This window comes from Peromyscus leucopus, chromosome 18, assembly GCF_004664715.2.
Source record: "Peromyscus leucopus breed LL Stock chromosome 18, UCI_PerLeu_2.1, whole genome shotgun sequence".
Taxonomy (NCBI): domain Eukaryota; kingdom Metazoa; phylum Chordata; class Mammalia; order Rodentia; family Cricetidae; genus Peromyscus; species Peromyscus leucopus.
This window is the reverse complement of record NC_051078.1, coordinates 43639250-43663335: the sequence shown is the minus strand read 5'-3', so window position 1 is coordinate 43663335 and position 24086 is coordinate 43639250. Positions and strand designations below refer to the sequence as shown.

At 45.9% G+C, this 24086-nt stretch overlaps 1 protein-coding gene across 5 annotated transcripts in view; it reads left to right on the top strand.

Moving 5' to 3' along the window:
- The first annotated feature begins 2241 nt into the window (after positions 1–2241).
- Positions 2242–24086, top strand: part of Slc41a2 (solute carrier family 41 member 2) — a 123260-nt gene continuing 101415 nt past the window's right edge. For 2 of the 5 annotated variants that reach the window (XM_037196873.1, XM_028880270.2), the window contains exon 1: positions 2242–2373. The gene's annotated coding sequence lies outside the window, so the exon portion shown is untranslated. Of the gene's footprint in view, positions 2374–2626; positions 2870–12877; positions 13247–24086 lie in introns of those variants that run through there. The other 3 variants (XM_037196874.1, XM_037196872.1, XM_028880269.2) reach the window with 2 other exon arrangements.

The window sequence follows — 24086 nt, the reverse complement described above, 5'->3', positions numbered from 1 at the left end:
AGACTTTCTGACCATTTTTGGAGCAGCTCATTACCTTCTAGTAAGATGTAGTTGTGGGTGGTTTGAATAAAAATGGCCCCCACAGTCCCATAGGGAGGTGTGGCTTTGTTGGAGTAGGTGTGGCTTTGTTGGAGGAAGTGTGTCAGCTGGGGCGGGCTTTGAGGTCTCAGATGCTCAAGTCACGCCCATTGTGATCCGGATGCTGTTTCTCCAGCACCATGTCTGCCTGCATGCTTCCCGCCATGGCGTGATAATGGACTGAACCTCTGAACCTGTAAGCCAGCCCCATTTAAATGTTTTCCTTCCTAAGAGTTGTTGTGGTCATGGTGTCTCTTCACAACAATAGAGTCCTAAGATAGTAGTTAAATCAAAACAGAGACATCTGGATTTGCCACGGAATCACTGACCTTACCATGTCCCAGGACAAAACTACAGCCATTTAGTTTAATGGTTTTAATTGGCTTTATCTTCAGATTGTAAAACTAAGCCATACATACTTCATTCCGCAAAATACAGTGAGCATTCCAGTGAGGTAGGTGGAGGTTTCTTTCACAGACACAAAGGGGCTGAAGAAAGTGGAAAGAAGTACAGAAGCAGGCTGGGTTGGCGGTGCCACACGCCTTTAACCCCAGCACTCTCGAGGCAGAGCCAAGCGAGGCAGAGCCAAGCGGATCTCTGTGAGTTCAAGGCCAGCCTGGTTTACAGAGCAAGACCCAGGACAGGCACCAAAACTGCAGAGAAACCCTGTCTCAAAAAAAAAAAAAAAAAGCAGCAGCAGAGGAGCAGACTGGTCGTTTGAAAGTTCCTCCCCTTGTAAGATTCGGGAAACAACATCAGGTTGCCTTTGTGTGTGAAAGAACTAAGGCAGAGGCTGCTTCATTACCATGCCAACTCAAACAGCTGTTTCTGAGAAAGTGGAACAAACAGTTCCAGTTAGTGGTAAGTGACTCCATCTTGGGGTTTAGCAAAGAACTCCAATGACTTCCTGCAATTTCTATTCAGCAGCCATATTTTTCATAGTAATGCTTTCATTCCTAAAGGTATTTTAAAATCCTTTAAAGATTTTAAATTACTGTGTATGTGTGTGTAGAGACTGGGTATGTGCTCCTGAGTGCAGACTCCCGTGGAAGCCAGAAGAGGGCTTCGGGTCCAGTGGAACTGGACTTTCAGATGTGTGTTGGGGGAGGGTTGTGGAGGTGGGTGCTGGGAACTGAATTTGTGTCCTCTAAAAGAGCAGTACCTATTTTTAACTGCTAATCATCTTTCCACCCTCCCTCCCCGACACCCCCACTTTAAAATCCTTTAGGAAATGTTTTAGGGCTGGGCACAGCGGTACATACTATAATTCCAGAACAGGAGGGGTAAGAGCTTGAGGCCAGGTTGGAGAATGGTGGTCTCTGTCTTTAATCCCAGCATTGAGAGGCAGAGGCAGGCAGGTCACTGTGAGTTCAAGGGCAGCGTGGTCGACATATCAAGTGCCCAGCCAGCCAGAGCTACACAGTGAGACTGTCTCAAAAAACAAAACAAAACAACAAAAAGAGTTTAAGGCCAGTCTGGGCTGCACAGAGAATTTGTCTTCTAGGGTTCAACAACAACAAAAACCCACAAGAGAATGACTATTTTTTTTATTTTTTTAACACGAAGTTTCACTACGTAACCTTGGCTTTCCTGGAACCTCTCAACAGAGAAGGCTGGTCTCAATGAGAACCACCTGCCCCTGGGATTAAAGGCGGGTGCCACCATACCCAGCCTGAATGTGTGTGTGTGTGTGTGTGTGTGTGTGTGTGTGTGTGTGTGTGTGTGTGACTGCAGATGGCCAAGAATCATTCAGCAGCTCCCTTACGGGTCAAAGTTAAGTTCAAGGTTTGACTGTAACACAGAAGAAAAACAAGGATAAACAGGGCAGTGTCTACCTCAAAAGCGGTCAAATCACCGCTGTCCCAGTCCGGTGAAAGCTTTGGTTTGAGGCCATAGATAGCCTCAGGATAAAACTGAGCAGCTTTCCCCTGGAGTCGGTGCCCTAGGGCTCACACCTTTGTGGGGTGGGGTGGCAGGAGCCCCACTAGCTGAATCGCATATAATAGGTGCCTAACAGTCATCGAAGCAGCTCCCGGTTTTCCTTGGCAGATTCTGGCTCAAGCCTACCTCGACTACCCAACTCGAGTGTGGGCAAACGGAAAGGCTCGGCTGGGCCCCCGTGCACTTGGCTCTGACCCTGCCAGGCGCTAGGAGGGCGTGACGCGCTGCCCGCACGTCTCCTCCCCGTCCTTTGGCCTCCCGAGAAGCGCGCAACGACTCCCACGTCCTCGGTCGAATTCCGGTCCGCAAGGAACACCAAGCCGGACCCCGGCGAGGCCCGGGGCCGACGGAGCGGTGAGCCGAGGATGCGCAGGCTGGGAGGCGGCTCGGAGGATGCGCGGGGCAGCTTGAGCTAACGCTGCCAGCGGGAGCCCGAGCCGGCGGGCGGGTGGGCGAGCCGGCGAGCCAGCCAGCGGGCCAGCGGCTTGCCGGGGCGCGGCCGCGGATCCGGGTAGCCGCCGGGCGGCCACATCAGCGGCGTTCGGCGGGCTCGGCCGGCTGCGCGCGTGCGCGAGGCGGGCGGGGCGCGCGAGTGGCCGCGGCATCGGGCGGCTGTCAGCGGCGGGCCCGCGGGGCTGGGCCGGGCTCACCGACTCCGGGGGTGTCGCCGCGCTGGGGCTCGGCGGCTCCGGCGTGGCTAGGTGTCTCGGAGGGCGCCGGAGCCGCGGCCGGCGGGATCCGAGACCGCCCCGACTCTGCCCAGCCCTGCCCGCCGCTGCCCTCGGGCTCTGCGTCCCACTTGCTCGGGAGGCCACGGTAACCAGGGGCGCACACCGAGGGATGGAGGAAGGTGAGCTTGGATGCAGATGCTGGGAGGCGGGCGGCGCTCACCCCTGGAGCCCGCTTCGGGGCTCAGCAGCGTCGCCACCCCGTTCTTGACTATATGAGAGTACAATATGTCTCAATTTAGGAAGCCTCAGTGTCCATTTATGGCGAGCGCTGACATGTTCGGATGTGTTACATATTATATTCTTAGGTATGTTACACCTATGCCCTCTTTTTGTAAATGGACGTTTGATCCGCGGATACATCAGGTGGCGAACGTGCTACTTATCCCTCCAAAATGTGGTTTTTTTGTATATTCATCTAGTTTTGCAACTGTCACCACTATCCAGCTCTTTTTTTCCTCCGTAATCTCCAAAAGAAACCCCGTACCTGTTAGTTGCTACCCGTTCACTCACTGTGCCAACCCATTGACAACCACTGATCTTTCTGTTCCTATGCATTTGTCCTTAGTGGACACTAATGAAATCTAACAGTGTTTGTGGTTCCCCGCCTCCTCCATTTAAAGACAATATTTTGGCTCTTCCCTTAGGGGAGCAGTTCTGCTGTATAGTTCAGGCTAATCTGAATTCACGCTCCCCTTGCCTCAACTTCCCCAGTGGTGAGATCACAGGCTTTTGCCACACCCACCTAATTTTGTGTGTGTGTGTGTGTGTGTGTGTCTGTCTGTCTGTCTGTCTTTTTTTCTGGCTTCCTTTACATAGTCAAATGTTTTCAAAGCTTATTCATGTTGTATCAAGTGTGTGTCTGTTCTGTACTTCCTTAAAGCTCAATGTCTGTTTGGATGTGGTCACTATCACATCCTTTCACTAGTTAATGAGGTTGCATTGTTTTTCACCTTTTAGCCATTGGATATAATTAATGCTGCTACATTTGTGGGATGTGTGTTTTCAGTGCCCCTGAACACAAACCTAGGCGTGGAATTGCTCAGTGCTTAACTTTTTTAGGCTTTAATCAAAGTTGTTGCTAAATTTTCTGCTCTCACCAAACAGTGCATGGGGGTTGCGGTTTCCTTAAATCACCAACGCTTGCCAGTTTTCACTGTTTTTTAGCCACCCTAGTGGGTGTGACTTGGTATCTCTTTGTGGTTTTAATTTGGATTTCAGACCAGGGAGTAAAGCAGTCTTTCCCAGGCTTATTGGACAAGTGTGTGTCTGTTCTGGAGAGATGTCTAATGAGATCCTTTGCTTCTGTTTTTGCTCGTTTTTGTTGTGGTTGAGTTGTATGACCCACGTATAGGAAAAAAATTCTAGATTTTGGATCGATGCAGATCAAACTTGGGTAAAAATTGACTAAGTGGCGTTTGAGTCTTTCAGAACACCCTTTACTTGGCAATTCTTGGGCATTATTGTCCTTTCTTATTTTTAGATTTTTGGTTTTCTTGAGAAAAGCCACAGGTGGTCTGGTACTGGGTCCTGATGAGACTCAAGTTACTGTTTTCCTGTATCCTGTGTTAGCTTGAAAAGTCCAACTTATCATTAACTACAAGTAATTTATGGTAGATGTTGAACAAAGTACTCGAACAAAATTTCATGTGCATCTGTCTCAGTAAAGTGAAAGGTCTTTCTTCCCACTTCAGTTTGTGTAGTTCGATTGCAGTTATGATATGTGTGGATGCAAGATAATTTGTTTGCTTTTTGAGATAAAGTCTTTCACGCTAGCCCTGGCTGGCCTGGAATTCACTGTGTAGACCAGGCTGGCCTTGAACTTGCTGTAATCCTCCTGCCTCTGCTTCCCAAGTGCCGGGATTGCAGGTGCACACCGGCACACTCAGTGACAACATTTTGCCGGCGCTGAGGTTAAAAGCCACCTGGAAATGAATGAATGCTGCTGTGCTTTCTGCATGGTTGACTGTGGAGTGTGTACAAATCCAGCCTCAGTCTTTCTTTCAAAAATTACTAGAAGGGATGACATTTCTCTGAACTCAAGTTCAAGATCAAGTTCTTGACCTCATTGCTGCTAAAGAAAAAAAAATATTTAATGAAACTTGCTGAATGGTGAAGATTAACTGTATTCAAGACCATTGTAGCAGTATAAGGGCCGTGACAATGGGCTTGGCACTGGGGAGACAGATTGGGTTTAACCCTGAGTGAGCTGTGGCTAAGCAGGAATTTATAGGTGAAGAGCAGGGATAGAGGGATAAGAGGAAGCATCCCCAGTGAGGGGGATTCTGGGTAAGTCATCTTAGGATGATGATTCCTGCCGAAGACAAGCCTGGGCTCTGGGACACCATGGTGAAGGATGAGGATCTACCTCCATCACATACCTGGGGAGGACCTTCTAATTAAACTGGCTCTGCAAGGCTCTTTGCTAAAGATGAAATTTGTAAGACGTATGGAAGACTCAGGAAACTGAATAGTTTGGTCATGCAAGGAATCTGTTACTGTTGAAACATATGCTATACAATTTCAGGAGCTTCCTAGAAAAGGAGGTTAAAGATTCCTCAGGAGAAATAATGGAGAGCAAGGGGTAAAAAGGATGGGAGGGACGGCCTAATCTTGCTCTTCATCTGTAACTTATAAAGCGAGTAATCTTTAACTGTGCTTATGCCTCACAGCCTTTATTAGAAATCAGCTGACGATGTCACTATATAATCTCTGTGCTTTTGCTTTGATTTACCTGTGAGCTTAACACTGAAAGTGTAAACATCGATCTGTTATTGATTGTCCCCGCATGCCCAATAGACGCTTCCCCTCTGCTCCCTGCAGTCTGAATACCACTTGTTGAGAACAGTTCTCTGTAAGCTGGGCATGGTGGTACATGCCCGTGATTTCAGCATTGGATCTCTTGTGAGTTTACAGTGAGCCAGGGCTGCCTCGTGAAACCCTGTTACAAACAAAGAAAATGACCCCCCAGCAAAAGTGTCTACAAGAAGGTAGCCATGCAAACTGTCAGGTTTGGGGAATCGACGATCCCTGGTTGCTTTTTGTTTTTGAGACAGGGTCTCTCTTATGTAGCTCTCGATGTCCTGGAACTCACTATGTAGACCAGGGCTCCTAGAACTCACTTTGTTGACCAGGCTGGCCTTGAACTCCCAGAGATTCACCTGCCTTTGTCTTCCTAGTGCTGAGATTAAATGTACCACCATTCATACCTCAATCCCTGGGAAATGACAGTCTGAGTTGACTTGCCTGGTTTATGTAGTGGACTTCTAGGGATCCCCTCAGCTCTGTGAAATTACTGTAGTTAAGTTTATTTTCCTTTAAAATGCATAGAAATGAACATTGATAATCTCTGTGGACATGTATAATGTATGTATATGTATATATACAAGAAATAATTGGAAAGTAAGGCTGTAGTAAGTACAGAGATTTTGCTCCCCCAAAAAATGTCTGAGTGGGAAAACCTTCTTTCCTTAATTCAGTTCTCATTCTTTTTCCCCAAGTTCTGGCCATTATTTGCCACTCTTTTTAATATGTATTCTTACGAACTTATTTTTACTGGACTCAGAGTTAGAAGTGGAAGCTCCCAGTGAGGATAACCTACATCTCTTGGCAATCTGTTCCTGGTGTTTATCTTTGGCTTCCTCCATTCGTATTCATTCATATTCATTCTCTCTCTCTCTCTCTCTCTCTCTCTCTCTCTCTCTCTCTCTCTCTCTCTCTCATCTTTTTTTTTTTTTCAATACAGGGTTTCTCTGTGTTGCCCTGGCTGTCCTGGAATTCCCTATGTAGACCAGGCTGGCCTTGAACTCAGAGAGATCCACCTGCCTCTGCCTCTCAAGTGCTGGAATTAAAGGTGTGTGCCACCACTGCCTGGCTATCCTTTATTATCTTGGCCATCATGAGTTTAGCATATCCTGCAGACACCTCCTTGTTTTTCTTAGTGTATTGTTTCTCCAGAGCAATATGTCAGCATTTGTGGTGCAGGATACCAGAAGTAACAGGACTCTGAATCTTCTATGCTTTGGTCCTGGGCTTCTTCCCTTCTTTGTTTAAAGGCTCCCTGACAACGTATTGGCTGAAAAGCTTTCGGACCTTGCTGGCTCTTTCAAGCTCCAACTACCAAGGCGAGGTCCAGGAGTATTCTCTTCTTCTTGTAGTAACCAAGTTGAGAACACCCAGGTTGCATCCACAACACATCCTCGAACACTCTGGTGCTTCCTCTTGCCAGTTCTCTTTGGTCTATAACAAGAGTGCCCCTCACTGAACAGTGGGCACACTCTGCCATGGGCCAAGACACCTTGCTTCGTGGGAAAACCTCGTTTGTCATTCCGCCACTGATTCAGACCACACAACTCTAACACTCTTCACCCAGCGCATCAGCAGCTACCTCTGTGGCCTTGTGCTTCTCTCATAGGATGTACAACGTTTGCATTTCCTTCACCTCAGTGGGTTTCTAACAGCCCGTGGCTGGGAAGGAGACAGGCATCTTTATCTAGACGTGACTGACTGCCTAGGAGATGCCACAAAAAAAGAGACTTCTTTTTGAGACAGCGTCTCACCATAAACCTTACTGGCCTGGGAACTTACTGTGTAAACCATGCTGACCTCAAACTCATAGGAATCCACTTGCCTCTGCCTCCTAGTGCCAGGACTGAAGGTGTGTGTTGATGCACCGGACCAGCCCTTCTTTGTCTCTCCTTGCTTCTCTATGAGGGCCTCTCCTAAGGCCCAGCAGGGAGTCTAGGGTTACTCTCATTCATGTCAGAGTTTTTCAATATACTAATTACCTCCCCCTCCAGAGCCTAGTAAAATTAAGATCAGGCCTGGGGGTACGAGGCCGTGACCACATGTTTGCCCAGCCTGCAGGAGCAGCTCTGCAGCAGCAGCAGCAGCAGAAGTTGAGATCAAGCAGAGTACCGTGAGGATGCCTGTAGTTCCAGCTGCTCTGGAGGCTGAGGCATAAGGTTCCCGAGTTTACCATCCCATCTAGAGAGAACAATGGAGGTTAGACTTAAAATACTGGAAGAATGTTCTCAGATTCATTTCTGGTAAAGCCAGACTGGAGAACTAAGCTTAAACCCACACTTGGTTTCTTTTCCTTTTTTAAAATTTTTTATTTTTATTTTTGGTGTATGTGTGCACGTGGTGTGAGCATATGCCTGTGCGGTTGTACAATGGGTGTCTTGCTCGGTTACTCTTTGCCTGGTATCCTTTGAGTGAGGGTCCCTCATTGAACCTAGGCATCTGCTGACAGGTAGCAAGCCCCAGCAATCATCCTGTCACCATCCTGGGGTGACAGGTACAGGTGTGGCCACATCTGGCTTTTTGTCATGGGTGCTGGGGATTCAAACTCAGGTCCTTGTGCTTGTATAACCAATGAGTCCTCCTGCTCAGTGAACTATTTCCCCAGCTCTGAGTCAAATTTACTCACTCAGATGAAACTGTAGTGCCTGAAAAACTCCAGGAAGGAAATCCCTGGGCTTTCCTGAGCTTAACTGGTAGGAGTTGGATGGAAAGGCAGTACAGGCAGGCTCAGACCTCTGTGAGTTTGAGGCCAGCAAGCTCTACATAGCAAGTTCTAGGCCAGCCAGGGCTACGCTGAGACTCTGTCTCAGAAAGTAAATAAAACAGAAAACAAGAGTATGTTGTAGAGCTGGGCAGTGGTGGCACACACCTTTAATCCCAGCACTCGAGAAGCAGAGGCAGGCAGAGCTCTGTGAGTTCGAGGCCAGCCTGGTCTACAAAGAGAGTTCCAGGACAGCTAAGACTGTTACAGAGAAACTTTGTCTCAAAAAAAAAAAATATGTTGTACATAGATACTGCTAGACCCTAAGGGTTAGGGACTGTTATCGGGATTTGGTTAGCCTTCTTAAGGAATTTGGGTTTATCTTAGAGGAAATAAGATTCCATTGAATCTAGTCAGGACCTGGTTGATGAGATTACTATCTTCTGAAGATCTCTTTAGGTTCTTTGTCTTTCTTAACTCACTCATGAACTTCGGATTTCTGGCTAGTGATACAGGTATTTCCAGAATCTCATTGCAATCCCAAGACTCTTCCATTGTTTTTGTCAGTAAGACCTCCCAGTTCATAAAGTTCCTTGTTTGCCTTCCTTTCTTGGCTCCAAGATGGAAAGGTCTGAGAGCAGATCCTGCTTCGGCCTTTTCACATGGCGTCTGTTAACCAGCATGATACCTGGTGCGTAGCAGGGACTAAGCACATGTTCACTGAATTTCATGTTAGACGTTTATTACCGTAATATTTGAAATATATATTGTGCTCCTAGTGTGGTGGCTCGTTTCTGTGGAAATTGAGGCAGGAGGCTTGTCATGAGTTAGCGGGCAGCCTCAGAGTGAGACCTTATGAAAAAGAAAACAAAACATAACAAAGGGGGTGGGGTCTCTCAGCAGGTGCAGGCTCTTGCCACCAAGCCTGGCTACCTGGGTGGGACCCCAGAACCCCTAGAGTGGCACGAGAGAACCAACCCTTTGAAAGGAGTTCCCTGACTCATGACATGATACACACACATTCACAGACTACACATATGTACACACACACACACACACACACACAAATGTCAAACTAACAACAACAATGGCACTGAAGTGTGGTGTCACACACTGTAGTTCTGGCACAGAAGGCAGAGGAAGTAGAATTGCTCCAAACTCTGGGTTGGCCTTGTCTTCGAAGGAAGTTCCAGGCTAGCCTGGGCTACATACTAAGATGCTGTCTCAAACAAACAAACATCTCAAAGAAACAGCAACAAAAGACAGAAGGGGAATATTTCCCAGTTGCAGGAACTTTGAGGTTTCTAGTTTACTGTCTTTAACAAAATGGTTTTATCAGAATGTTTTCTCAGTTGAAATGCTAGGGTAAAACTAAATTCACTTCATTAAAAGATAATCAACCCCAAGTTTTCTCTTACCATACACAGTAGTAGGGAGGATGGGAAGGTGCTGGGGATGGCGAGCTCTCCAGCAGGTCCAGGCTTTGGAAGCAGGAAGATCAGGAGTTCAAGGTCATGTCAACTACATAGTGGTTCCAGGCCAGCCTGATGCACCCCAAACCCAGGCTCAAAACAGCAGCAGCAACAGTGAACAATAGTTAAGGCAGTAGTCGTGATGTTTACTGAGAAGTCTAGAAGAATGGTACAGGTTGCCCACAGGAACAGGCATTCTGAACACTAACAAAGGCGGCCTTGTACAGATGCTGGGGACAAAGAGATAAGAGGGTTAAAGTGTATCAGTCACCAGTCCGGGGAAGAGGTTTTGCTCTTAGAAGTGGTGAAAGTAGGACATCCATACGCCAGAAGAACTTAGGGGAAGAATTTGGATGATGTCAGTCGTCTCTAGAGAACGTTTCCGCTGTCACCTTACTGTGACTTCACAGAATTCACCCGAGAAAGCAAGCTGTAAAGGTAAGTAAGAGTCCTTTGGTGTACGGTTCTGATAACTTGGAAGAAGTTTTCAAAGTTTCGTGAGAAGTGGAGAGACTTCAGTTCAAACTTGTTATCTGTAGATTTTTGAGGTATTGAAACTTGGCTAGTTTTGTAGTAAGTTTATAGAGATATATTTTAGACCGGACTGTCAGAATCAAACTTTGTTAATATGCAAATGGCCTTATAATACTCACTGAACTAAACTGAAGCTGTTAACGTGTAGATTTCTAAAATGTACTTCTGTGTGTGTGTGTGTGTGTGTGTGTGTGTGTGTGTGTGTGTGTGGTGTGTGTGGTGTGTCCCACGGGCACAGGCGGAGGACTGAGGACACCTTGCAGGAGTGGGTTCCCACCTTACACCATGTGGGTCTTGGCAATCAAATTCAGGTCTTCAGGCCCGGTGGCAAGCGCCTTTATCCACTGAGCCATGGCACTGGCGCTGTGTAATTATCCCCGAGTAACTCAGACGTTGGAAAGTATTATGCACGAACTTGCTCATTTCATTGGAGTGTAATTTAGTCGAGAGAGTCAGCTCTAGGGAAATGATTCATTAAAATGTGCTGGCCCTTTGAAGGGATTTCACCGGCTCCCTGGCTCTTCCCCCAGGGGTAAATGCTTTGAGTACTTAGATGGCTCTGTGCTTTCCTCCTGGCTAGGAATTCCAGGTCTTCTCTGGATGACCAGCCGATTCGATGTCTGCTCACTTGAGTGTGTGACTTCAACCTCGCCGTTCTCTGAGTGTGGTTTTCTGTCTGTCCGCCACTGTATCCCCCTTCTGTTTGTCCTTCTGTGTATGGCTTTCTGTCTGTCCGCCATTGTATCCCCTTCTCCTGTTTGTCCTCCCCACACCCCAATTTCTTTGAATCCTACTTGTCCTTTAAAGCTTTCAGTCTGGTGGGCACATTTGTCAAGTCCTGGGAGGTGCATGGAATTCTGTATCAAGAGCTCGTAGACAGGCACAGAACTGAGTAATTGGGTACAGGGAGTAGGTGCTTCGTCTGCTTCACGTGACACGTAGAAACAAGACCGCTGTGGCACGCATGTCTGAGCTGTCAGAAAACATGTGTTCACTTATTACTTAGTAGATGATAATACCAAGTGAGTTCACCTGTGAACCAGAGTGGACTCTACCATTGGCCTATCTATGTGCTGGCTACAGGAACATCTGGGACACCACAGTGGCTTCCATGTCACCCGCTGCCGAGTCAGAAAGCCCTGAACATCTTGCTAACTTTATAACTGTGGGAATATTACTTAGACCCCTTGTGACTCAATTTCCCAAGTGTAAGTTATGAATATATAGCAAGAGGCCGGCCTGGGCAAATTCCAGGATAGCCTGAACTGCATAGTAGTATCCTATCTTAAAAGCATTTTTATAGTAATTTTTAAAATTATTTCAAAAAATAAGTTAGAGATCTCTGTTCTCTAACCTTCCTACATTAGTAATGTTTCCTTTGAGAGCACCCTGCTTCCATCCTGCTTCCATCCAGTGTAACTTAGTGGTAGAGCATGTTCTTAGCATGCATGTGCTCCTGGGTCCAACCCACACCCCCCACACAGGCAAACAACCTAAAAGATTGCTGTGCTTCCTTAACAGCTAACGCTGTTCAGTGGATGAATGTACTCCTCCCCCCCCCCCACCCCCCCCGCGCAGGTTTTTGTTGTTGTTGTTGTTTGTTTTTTGTTTTGTCAAGACAAAGTTTCTCTGTGTAGCTTTGCACCTTTCCTGGAACTCACTCTGTAGCCCAGAAATCCTCCTGCCTCTACCTCCCGAGTGCTGGGATTAAAGGCGTGCACCACCACTGCCCGGCTTCCCCCAGGTTTTTGTTTGTTTGTTAGGCAGGGTTTGAATCCAGGACATGCTAGGCAAGCACTACATCCCCCTTTTGTTTTTGAGACACATCTGACCATGTATCTCAAAGTGGCCAGAACTCCTCCACAGCCTGGGCTACCCACAAACTTGAGTCAGCTCAAGCCTGACTCAGGCTTATGACCAGGGCTTGGCTCAGCGGGCCAGTTCCTAGTCAGCGCGGTACCTCCCACCTAGCTTACGAAGATGTTCTGATAAAGACTGGCCTGTGTCCCCTGGGTCTGCTGTCATTTCTACCATCTCTGGACCTGAGAACAGTGTGCCAAGAATGATTGTCTCTGGAGAGTTCGCTCCCACAATAAATAGTTTCCTTTTTCTGTAACTCTTTATTTACCTTGCAGATAATCTGTGTGACAAAATTAAGAATGCTGTGCTGCAGAATTAGGGAGTAGGTTTTTGAGTATGTTCTTGGACAGTTTCATACATGTACATAATGCATTGTGATTGCGCGTTCCCCTGCCTTCCCTTTCCTGCCTTCATGTCTTTTTGTTTTGTCTGTGTCTCTTGTCGGGGTTTGTCCAACTGGGTCTGTGTGGCCATGGGATTGGAAATAAATATCCACTGGAGCTGAGTTGGGGCGAGTTCTGACAGTGAGTGGTACCCAACTTAAGACAATGGCCCCTCCTCCAGAGGCTGCCAGTCAGCAGTAGCTCACCAGTAAGGGGTAGGATCCATGAGCCCCTCCCCCATCCCCACTGACTGCTGAGAGCTTGTCCTGGGCAGGCCTGGTGTAAGGGAGCGGTCTTAACCTTCAACTTGGAGTTGTGCTGGGAAACCTTTGGCCAAGGGTGCCTTGTTTTTGTTTTGTTTGGCTTGTTTTGCTTTTTATCAGTTGAAAACTGATAGTCAACTAAGAAATACTTAGCCTTGACCAAAGGTAGAGGAGAGATGTGATTGCCAGAGTAAAGATAGGAAAGGCCAGGTCGTTTCAATTTGATGCCAAGATAATTGAGTAACCGGACACACTGGGTCCCTCTAATTGGCCTAATCAGCGTGTAGACGTTCCTAGTGAGTTTGAGCACCTGAACTGACCAGGAACGCATAGCTGCGGGCTGTGAGGTCTGGTCTCATCCCCCCGGAAGGTGCCCCTGTGAAGGTGTCCCTGTTTGGGAAGGTGATGGCCATCGTTGTCTGAGTTAGACCTGCCTCAGTGTGGGAGCGGTCCTGTGTCACTCGTCTCTCCACCTAAGGAGGTGAGGTACTTCAGTGCCTGGGGCTTGATCCTGTGGGCGTCCTGCTTGTTCAGGACAGAAAATGAGAAAAGGCTCTCGGGATACTACAAGTGCTAAGTAGACATTTGGACTATGAAAGTGATCAGACTTTGTATCATTTTCAGCTAGCCTACAGAATACTGGAATTCGTCATGACATTTTCATACATGTGTATACAACTTTTTATGGGACATTTTAAATCTTAAAATAGAGAATAAAAATGGGAACTGTACATGTAGCAAGAAATCTTTTTTTGGTTTCTCTTTTAAACTTTGTTATGTTGGCTTTGTCCTTTCTTGATCTCTTTCTCTCTCTCTCTTTTTCCATTCTGAACTTTGACCTGTTGGCATCTTTTCTGTACCTGGCGGCCATTCTGGAAGGTTTTATTTTACCTTTCAGTCTGATTATACTGAGTCAAATACAGGTTTTAAGTTGGTTTCAGAAGTGGGTTTACATTGAAAAAAATTGAACACTAAAGGGGGTAGGGGTGGAGTGTGGTACGTGAAAAGGCAGTGTATAAAGTGTGCATTGGTGTGCGTTACCAGTAACAACCAATTCTCACTGATGAACTACTGTTTCTTAGTCTCTCCATACATCTGTTCAGGGCTCCAAGAGCTGGGGAAACTCAGGAAATGTGATTCATATTATTCTTTTTTTAATTTCTGTTATAAGTAATTATTGGAAAGAAGCAATTAAGTTGGGCATGGTGCCACACACTTGTGATCTCAGCACTCTGCAGGCTGAGGCAGGCGGGAGGATTGTGAGTTTGAGGCCAGCCTGGGCTCTGTGGTGAGACCCTGTGGCAAGAAGCAAACAAAACAACCAGGGGCTGAAGATGGGGAGCTAGAAAGGAAATGGAGGGGCCAGATTTAATGAAGGTTGCATGCTTTTAGTTTTGGACTCAGTGTGAAGGGAGTGGTGTAACTAACAGGATTCAAGCAGGAATGCCAAACACTGTAGGAGACGTCTGTAGTCTCAGCACTTGGGAGGTGGAAGGAGGAGGATCAAGAGTTCAAAGTTCTCCTTGTCTGCTTGACAAGTTCAAGGCCCACGTGGATTATCTGAGACTGGACTCAAGCAAAGAAAAAAGAGAAAAGGGTTGATCTGAGGAGTAAGGGGGGGACCATGGGATACCGTTTAGAAAGGATAGGAGAAATGGCTGGTCGGAGCTGTCCTCTAGATCAGGATCACAGCGGTCATTAGAGGAAGTGTTGGGGGGATGAACAGCCTGGTCTCTCGCCTCCCAGGTTGTTGGTTTGTTTTTATACCACAACTTGTCAAAGGACTTGAGAGAATCAACACACTAAAGGGGGTGGAGTGTGGTACGTGAAAAGGCAGTGTATAAAGTGTGCGTTGGTGTGCGTTACCAGTAACAACCGATTCTCACTGGTGAACTGCTGTCTCCTAGTCTCTCCATACATCTGTTCAGGGCTCCAAGAGCGGGGGAAACTGAGGAAATGTGATTCATATTATTCTTACATATGCCATCCTGTCACAGGTAAGTGTTGAGTCAGCTTGTAGAATCACCTTATGAGAAGTACTGATCTGACTTGAAGTTTTTTTTTTTTTAGTCAGTTTCACACATATACACAATACACACAATTTTTATTTATATTTGAGGCATTATCTGAACTGTAGCCCAGGTTGGACTTGGAACTCACTATGTGACCCAGGCTGACCTCAAACTTACGGTAATTCTACACTTGGCTACACATTAGTTTTAAAAAAGAAGTATAGTTGGCCATGGGAGCCAGAGGCAGGTGGATATCTGTGAGTTCCAGGCCAGCCAAAGATGTGTGTGTATGTGTGTGTTTGTGTGTGTTTGTGTGTGTTTGTGTGTGTGTGTGTGTGTGTGTGTGTGTGTGTATGGTAAGACCATCTCTCAAGAAACAGACAGCAACAAAAAAAATAGACGTATAGAATCAGTAGTAGCAAAAATAGAAATAGGAATGTATTAGATGAGTAAGTTGATGGTGACTTTGAGCTTCAGGTGTGACCAGAAGTTTCCTTACTATGAAGTGAAAAACAGATGTTTTGACTTTCATTAGAGAAAAGCAAAACAATCGAGTTTTCAGCCAGATGTGGTGTCGCGTCTTCCATTCTAACGCTTAGGAAGGAGAGGAGGGGCATCCTTGGAGATTTTAAGGCCAACCTGGGCTACATGAGATCTCGTCTCAAAAAACAGGCCCACCATAGGTTTAATGTTGCATTTCTTTAATGCCAGCACTCACAAGGCAAAGTTCTGAGTTCAAGGCTAGCCAGAGCTAGATAGTGAGACCTCATCTCAAAGAAACAGAAGTCTAGGCTGCAGAGGGCTCAGTCATTAAGAGTAAATGCTCCCCCCAGAAGACCAGAGTTTGGTTCCCAGAACCCACATTGGATGGCTCTCAGCTGCTTCTAATTCCAGCTCTTCTGGTCTCTGTGGTACCCACACATCCAAAGCATACACTCACACAGACGCACATACACATTTAAAAAAAAAGGAAGGAAGGAAGGAAGGAAGAAAAAAGAAAGAGAAAGAAATCTAAAAACAGAACAGAATGCCCCCCCCCCAGGCTTCAGTAGCAATACCTTGTGTATAGTTTCTGAATGAAGTTTACTGTGCCTTTATATGGGGTGCTAAGTGGTGTATATTCTCCAAAACTGCAAGTAAATAATGAACTTTACATGTTAGTTGCAAGAGACTACAAGCAAGTTACAGACTACATGTAAGAATATTTAAGACAGCACTGTAGAAGTGTGGTTGTTTTTTTTTTTTTTTTTTGGTTTTTTCGAGACAGGGTTTCTCTGTGTAGCTTTGCGCCTTTCCTGGAGCTCACTTGGTAGCCCAGGCTGGCCTCGAACTCACAGAGATCCACCTGCCTCTGCCTCCCAAGTGCTGGGAGAAGTGTGGTTGTTTAAAAGCAGTTTTTCAACTCAAAACAGTTCTGTGATCCACCTTCTCTGCCGTTACAAGCCTGTGTCAGTAAGCTGCATGACTCCTTCTCGTGATCGCTTGCCTCTCTTTTTATTTCTTTTGCCTTTTAAAAAATGACTTACATTTTTATTTTGATTGCATTGGTGTTTTGCTTGTATGTCTGTGAGGGTGTCTGATCCCCTGTAACTAAAGTTAATAGACAGTTGGGAGCGGTCATGTGGTTGCTGGGAATTGAACCTGGGTCCTCTGGAAGAGTAGCCAGTGTTCTTAACTACTGAGCCATCTTTCTAGCCCTCTTCATTTTGTGACAGGATCTCTCTATGTAGTCCCAGCTGTCCTGGAACTCACTTTGTAGATCACGCTAGCCTTGAACTCACAGAGATCTGCCTTTCCCACCCTAGTACCCACACCCAGCCCTGCTTCTTAAATTAAAAATAACTGCTTATGCATAATTATGTTTAGATGATTTTTCACATTTCAGCTGGTTGTTTTGACAGGGGCTAGATATGACCTAACAAAGGGTACTTGGTGGAGTACTATGTTTACATGGTCCTTATTCTGTGGACACATCTGTATTTATTCTGTCAACATTTTCTTAGTAAATATGAGGTGATTTAAGAGTTGATTACATGTTAGTCGATCTGTTGATTTGATGTTTGGTTTTTTTTGAGATGGGTTTTATTAAGCAGCTTGGTTTAGGCTTGAATTTGTAACCCCCACCCCCTTCCCGTGGTACTGGGATCGCAGGTGTATCCATCATTGCCCCCTGCCACCCTTTAAGAGGGGGATCTTGCTATGTTGCCCAAGATGGCCTTGAATTCTGGCCTTTATCCACCAGCAGCACAGACCACAGGTGCACATTCTCAGCCTTTAACATGTTTTTGGTGTATCTGTGTTCCAAGTTCCAAGTATATTTATTTTTTTATATTTCTAGTTGTGAGCCTAGCCTTTAATGGCTGATCCATCTTTTCTTTTTTAAACCCCTCCCCCCCCGTCTCTCTCTCTCTCTCTCTCACACACACACACAGAGAGAGAGAGAGAGAGAGAGAGAGAGAGAGAGAGAGAGAGAGAGAGAGAGAGAAGGAGGAGGAGGACGAGGAGGAGGACGAGGAGGACGAGGAGGAGGAGAATATGCTGGAGATTGTAGTCCTGCCTGAGAACGAAACTGGCTTCTCTGGGTCTCCTGTCATTTGAAAAGTCTGAGATTTAGCACACGAAGGGCTTGTTGTCTTCACTATTGTTTCTCCAGGCCTCAACACAGTCTTACAAGTGCTTAGCCTGCCTTCCAGCTACGCAGAGCTTTCGGGCTGCCGCATCGGACGTTTTCCGGTAGTCGGCTGGCACTGGCTGTTGTTGAGTCACCACTGACTCAGGCCTGGAGCACCTCAGCCTTCTGTCTGTGCAGCATCCAGAGCCCCAGAGTGTTGTACGGTGGCCAGTTGCCCTTTCATGCTTCTTGAATTTTCCCCAAGTTGTCGAGAAAGTTGACGTCACCTCCAATTACCTAAGTCAAACTTGTGAGTTCTTGAATTCAGTTCAGGTGGAAAGGTTCCAGTTGAAGCTAACAAAACCAAGATGTTTCTTAGATGCAGGCTCTGTGTACTTTAGCCCCAAAGGAGATGCTGCCTTTTTCTTTAAAATAAATAATACCTGTAAATAGAATAATATTTAAGTGTGTGTCTGTGTGTGTCTGTGTGTGTGTGTGTGTGTGTGTGTGTGTGTGTGTGCACATGGGTGCACTGTGTGTACATGTAAGTGCAGATGCCCCTGGGGCCTAAAGCTAGAGGCGTTAGATTCCCCTGGAGCTGTTAGTGGAGACAGTCTGAGCTGCCTGAGGTGGGTGTTGGAGCAGAACACATTTTTTAATTGCACGTTAGAGGTAAACATAATCAGGCAGGACAGTGTTTGGGGGAATATTAATTCTTATCTTTCTGAGAACTTGTAAATCAGCTGAATAAAATAATGATAGGTAAAGCATGTAAGTTATTGTAACATCCCTGTTTTTCACCTATATGCACAGGATAGTTGCTGACTCAGCCCCTCATTCTTTACACTTTTGCCTGGGAATAGATTTTTTTCCTTGAGCTGCAGCAGCAGCAGAAAGTCATCCATCTGCCCCCATCTCTGAACATTCTAACTGGATGCCACGGCCCATCAGCGACAACAGAAAGAGCACATCTGGAATGGTGGAGAGCTCCTTCACGCCGCCATGTTGTTTACTTTCTTACAGACCTGTGCGCGGTAGACAAGCGCTCTATCACTCACCTACACCCCCAGCCCCATTGTTCTTAGACGTCTTGCTAAATTACTCAGCCTGGTCTTGGGCCATTAGTGCCCTTGTCTCACCTCTCTGGCGCCTTGGGTTACAGGTGTGAACCACCACACCCAGTGCCAATTTGGGTTTTAACCTATGGGAGCCAAGAACTACTTACATATCACAGGAAGTACAAGGTGCCTGCTGACACGTAAGAACTGGTAGTGGGAGACTAAGTGGATACTTTTTTTAAAAGATTTTTATTTATTAATTATGTGTTCTGCTTGCATGTATCCCTGCAGGCCAGAAGAGGGCACCAGATCTCATTACAGATGGTTGTGAGCCACCCTGTGGTTACTGGGACTTGAACTCAGGACCTCTTAGCCTCTGAACCATCTCTCCAGACCCCCTAAATGGATAATTGTAACTCTAACAAGTTATTTTAAAAAACTGTAGCTGGGTGTGGTGGCACATGTCTTTAACCCCAGCACTCAGGAGGCAGAGGCAGGCGGATCTATCTCTGTGAGTTTGAGGCCAGCCTGGTCTACAGAGCAAGTTCAGGATGACCAGGGCTATTACACAGAGAAACTCATCTCAAAAAAAACAAAACAAAACAAAAACAAACAAAAAAAAATGTAAACGGGGCTCTATGTGGTAGTGTGCACCTGTAACCCCAGCACTCAGGAGGCAGAGGCAGGAGGTTTGCTGCAAGTTTGAGGCCAGCTTGGTATATGTGAAGAGTTCCAGGCCAGCCAGGGCTGTATAATGAGATACTGTCTGAGAAACAAAAACCTGAAATAAAAATTATGAGCAGTGTGATGTAATGGCTATTTTTCACTGTCAGCTCGATTGGATTTGTAATCACCATGGAAACACATCTCTGGGTGTGACAATGAAGACATTTCCAGAAATGTGTACTGAAGAGGGAAGATAAACCCGGGATATGGGGGCGCAGTTTTGTGGACTGGGTCAAATTGAGTAAAAACGGAAATCAGGTTGAGCACATGCACTCTGCCTGCCTCCTGACTGGATCCCCCTCGGCCATGTACCTCATGTTCCTGATTCCTGTCTTCCCTACTGTGCGTCAGATAAGCCTTCCTCCCCTGAGCTGCTTTGTCAGGGGTCAGTCACAGTATTGAAGGAGCTGGAGGGGGATGCTAACTGTGTTTGGGTCATTTTCACGTTTGCGGTTCTGTACTCTCTGTGCATTAATCTGGGAGATTTTCTTGAAGTGGCATACTTTCACTCGGGCCTTTGAATTAGGCAAAAGTTCTGGGTGTTAGGGACAGTATGGTAAAGAGTATAGAAGTGAGGGAACTGAAGAGGAGTCTGGGAATAGAGCTCAGTTGATAGATTGCTTACCTAGCATGGGCAAGGACCTGTGTTCAGTTCAGGAGAACACACACACACACACACACACACACACACACACACACACACACGCTTAGAGCAGATTTTGGTTAGTCTAGGTCACCTGCAAAAACATTGTAGGGAGTCCAGTGGATAAGAATAATGAAATCAAAGGGTTAAAAATGAGAAATGGGCTGGGCCTGGTGGTGTCCACCTTTAGTCCCAGCACGAATCCCAGGCAGATCTCTTTGAGTACTAGGACAGCCTGGTCCACATAGTGAATTCCTGGCCAGCCTGGTTTACACAGTGAGACTTTGTCTTGGGGAGAGGGGAGGAGAAATAGATTGAGGGACAGAGAAGGAGAAGAAAAGAAGGAAGGAAGGAGGGAGAGAGGAAGGGAGAGAAAGTGGTAGAGAGAGATACTGATTGATTGGTGAGGACTTACATTTATTTTGATTTGGGTCTTTAAAGGAAAATTGAGCAGCCATGGCATTATTCTGCTGTTTGGGTGCTGTATAAAGCAAATTAAATAGAGCCAATCCTTGTCTCTAGAACCTTCTACACAATTAAGTACTTAGTGGATATTATTAAAGGAGTTAAGCTTTTTTAAGTAAAACAAGGAAGTAATTTGTTTGCTATCAGGCGAGTTTAGTTTGACATGACCCCTCTGAAGCAAACTTGAGAAAGTGCAAGGAGCAGGATGCATTCCCACAGACGGCGGGATGCATGAAGCACTGGTAGCCCAGGCCTCGAACACACCTTTTTCCCTTTTAAAAAGAAACATTTTAACATTAATGCTGAAATTCTCATGATTCAAACTGCTTTCATGCGGAATGTCTGGTGTTATTTCTATTAAGTGCGTCACCCTGGCACAAGTCTTTCACTAGTGGTGAGCTGTAGCAAGACTTTCAGGGAACATAGAATGAACTTTTCCATCAACCTAAATGTGTAGTATTTTTAACTTTCAAAACCTTTTATTTATCATCATCATTGTTGTTGTTACTATTATTATCATCATCATCATCGTGTGTGTGTGTGTGTGTGTATGTGTGTGTGTGTGTGTGTGTGTGTGTATGTGTGTGTGTGTGTATGTGTGTATGTGTGTGTATGTGTGTGTGTGTGTGTGTGTATGTGTGTGTATGTGTGTATGTGTGTGTATGTGTGTATGTGTGTATGTGTGTATGTGTGTATGTGTGTATGTGTGTGTGTGTGTGTGTGTATGTGTGTATGTGTGTGTATGTGTGTGTGTGTGTGTGTGTGTGTGTATGTGTGTGTGTGTGTATGTGTGTGTGTGTGTATGTGTGTATGTGTGTGTGTGTGTGTGTGTATGTATGTGTGTGTATGTGTGTATGTGTGTGTGTGTGTGTGTGTGTGTGTGTGTATGTGTGTATGTGTGTGTATGTGTGTGTATGTGTGTGTATGTGTGTGTATGTGTGTATGTGTGTGTGTGTGTGTGTGTGTGTATGTGTGTGTGTGTATGTGTATGTGTGTGTATGTGTGTGTGTGTGTGTGTGTGTGTGTGTGTATGTGTGTATGTGTGTGTGTGTGTATGTGTGTATGTGTGTGTATGTGTGTAGGTCAGCGGACAGTTTTGTGGAGTTGATTCTCCCCTTCAACATTTATGTGGGTTCCAGAAATTGAACTCAAGAGTCTTCGGCTTGTATGACTGGGCTACCGATCACCCTTAGCTGCTGAGTCATCTGACTGGGCCCTGGGAAGTACTTTTAACTTGGTAAAATTTCTGAAGAAATTGTTCTGGTTTTTGAGATTCAGATCTTCGGAAACTGTTATTTTGAAGCTCTTGACCATTGATTGGAACCTTTAGTCTCTCGTTGTGTCAGAGAGACTCTCCTAAAGGAAAGACAGCAGCCATCTGAGGTCAGATCAGCTGACTTATTCCTCCTGGTGTGTGTGGCTGCTGCCTTTATTCTATCAGCCCAAATGAATCATGGCTAGACCCGATGCCAGCGGAGATAAAGATGTGTCATCCTTATTAGTGTCTAGGAAACCATGGCAACAGGTAGAGCTCATCATCCTCTCATAGGAAGGAAGCAATGTCTGGGATTAATGGTAAGATCTGCCTCAGCACCACTCACGCTGGAGCACTCTTTAAAAAAAAATAGTTATTATTCTATGAGTATGAGCATTTTGTCTCCATGTATCTATGTACACCATGTGTGTGCCTGGTGTCCGAGGATCAGAAGAGGGTGTTGGATCTCCTGGGGCTGGAGTTGCAGGTGGTTGTGAGCAGCCATGTTGGAGCTGGGAACTTTGAACCTGGGTTCTCTGCAAGAGCACCAAGCGCTGTTAACCACTGAGCCAGGTCTCTAGCCCCAAGCACTTTTGTAAGACATATGCATGATTCAAAGAACAGTAGTAAATGCTTGCTAAACCCATGAAGCTTAAGCTACAGAAGTGGTACCCATGAAGGGCCCCTGTGCTTTTATACCATTCCTCAAACAAAACCATTCTCTTGAATCTTGTCATGGAACCAACCATTGCAGCCCAGTCTTTCTCTCTAGTCTTTTTTTGTCTTTTCATTTTACACAGGGTTTCTTTAGGGTAAGTGCTCAGGGTAGAATTCTAGGGTTGTAGGGTTGTAGGGTGTCTGCTGCTTCCGTTTTAGTAGGTCATGCCAGGTTGTCTTCCACTGCAAATCACCATTCCTGCTTTGACTAGTTGTGTGTGTATTTGCACTGTTTACATACTAGTTTATAGGCAGACTTTTGTCTTACCAGCCAGCTCTCAAATAACCACACGGAGACTTATTGTTAATTGTAAATGCTTGGCCAATAGCTTAGGCTTGTTACTGACTAGTTCTTACAACTTGAATTAACCCATTTTCATCAATTTACTTGCTGCTGCATGGCTCATCACTTGTTACCTCATCGTGTACACTTCCTGCTTCCTCTGTGTCCGGCTGGCGATTCTGCCCTTCATCTTCCCAGCATTCTCTCTGTCTGGCTTTCCCGTCTATACAACCTCCTCCCTAGCTATTGGCCATTTAACTCTTTATTAAACCAATGAGAGCAGCACATCTTCACAGTGTACAAAAAGATTGTTTCACAACACTAGTTTATATTCACATTTGGTCTCCAGGGTAGATCAGATTATTGAATGTATTAGAAAATGCTTCTCACACTTGATTGTGTATGCAAATCACCAGGGATATCAGGAAAAGTTTAACTTCTGACTCACGTCCCCCACCCCCCTTTCTTTAGACAGGGTTTCACTACGTAGCCCTGGCAGTCCTGGAACTAACTGTGTAGACCAGCTTGGCCTCAAAGTCAAGGAAATCTGCTGGTCTGCCTCCAGAGTGCTGGGACTAAAGGTGCGCGCCACCACATCTGGCTTCTCTTCTCTCCTTGAAGTCATCTGTATCTGGGCCTGGTTGTGCAGGCCCATGATTCCAACTACTCTGGAGAATGAGGCAGGAGGATTACAAATTCAAGGTCTGCCTGTGCAATTTAGTGAGACTCAAAATAAAAAAAAAAAATAAGAACAGCTGGGGTGATAGGTCAGAGGTTGAGTGTTTACACAGCTGGTATGAAGCGTGTTCAGTCCTCAGTGTTACAGAAAATAAAAGCACTCAAATTGTTAATAAGACCTGAAATAATATAAATGGCACATATCTTAGTCACTGTTCTATTGCTGTGAAGAGACGCCATGACCAAGGAGCTCTCATAAAAGAAGCATTTAATGACAGGCTTGCTTACAGCTTTAGAGGGTTAGTCCATTATTATCAGGGCAGGGAGCATGGCGGCACACAGGCAGGCATGGTGCTGGAGTAGCTGATCTTCAGGCAGCAGGCAGAGAGAGACACTGGCCTGGCATTGGCTTTTGAAGCCTCAAAGCTCACCCTCACACACTTCCTCCAGCGAGGCCAATCCTAATACCTGACAGCTCATCAGCTGGGGCCTAAGTATCCAAATCTGTGAGCCTCTGGGGGCCATTCTCACTCAAACGACCAGAGCTTATAAATTGTATGTATACTGTGTCGTTCAGGGACCGATGACAAGAACAACCAGTAGTATATATTCAGTACAGATACTTCCCCCCACTTTGAAACAGGATCTCATGTGGCCCAGGCTGGCCTCGAACTCCATACATCTGAGGATAAGTTTGAACTTTTGATTCTCCTGCTTCTACCTCTTAAGTGCTGGGATTGCATCATGTACCACCTATTCCAGTTTCTGTGGTGCTGGGTCTTTTTTTTTTTTTTTTTTTAAAGTAAATTTATTTTACAACATCATTTAGTTCAACATAATAGCCACAGATTCCCCTGTTCTCCCACTCTCGCC